Source organism: Corvus brachyrhynchos, unplaced genomic scaffold, assembly GCF_000691975.1.
Source record: "Corvus brachyrhynchos isolate BGI_N302 unplaced genomic scaffold, ASM69197v1 scaffold150, whole genome shotgun sequence".
Lineage (NCBI taxonomy): Eukaryota > Metazoa > Chordata > Aves > Passeriformes > Corvidae > Corvus > Corvus brachyrhynchos.
Window position 1 is genome coordinate 1,961,622 of NW_008236162.1, and position 209 is coordinate 1,961,830.

At 68.4% G+C, this 209-nt stretch overlaps 1 protein-coding gene across 1 annotated transcript in view; it reads right to left on the reverse strand.

The window, feature by feature from the left end:
• The window catches only part of SORBS3 (sorbin and SH3 domain containing 3), a 9,417-nt gene that overhangs the window by 8,028 nt on the left and 1,180 nt on the right, over positions 1–209 (reverse strand). The gene's annotated exons all lie outside the window — the stretch shown is intronic.

The window sequence follows — 209 nt, forward strand, 5'->3', positions numbered from 1 at the left end:
AGGAATGGGTGTCCCAGTAGGGATATGAGGGTGGAGGGGGTGAGCGGGTGCCGAGACGTGCCCGCTCTGTGCCGCACCCGCGCACCTGGGCTCACCTGGCAGCTTGCAGTGGATCTGCCGGAACATGCTGCGGTACCAGTCCCGGGGGCTGTCGACGCTCTGGGGGGACACGTTAGGGTGGTGAGGGGGTGACAGCGGGGTGACCCCCC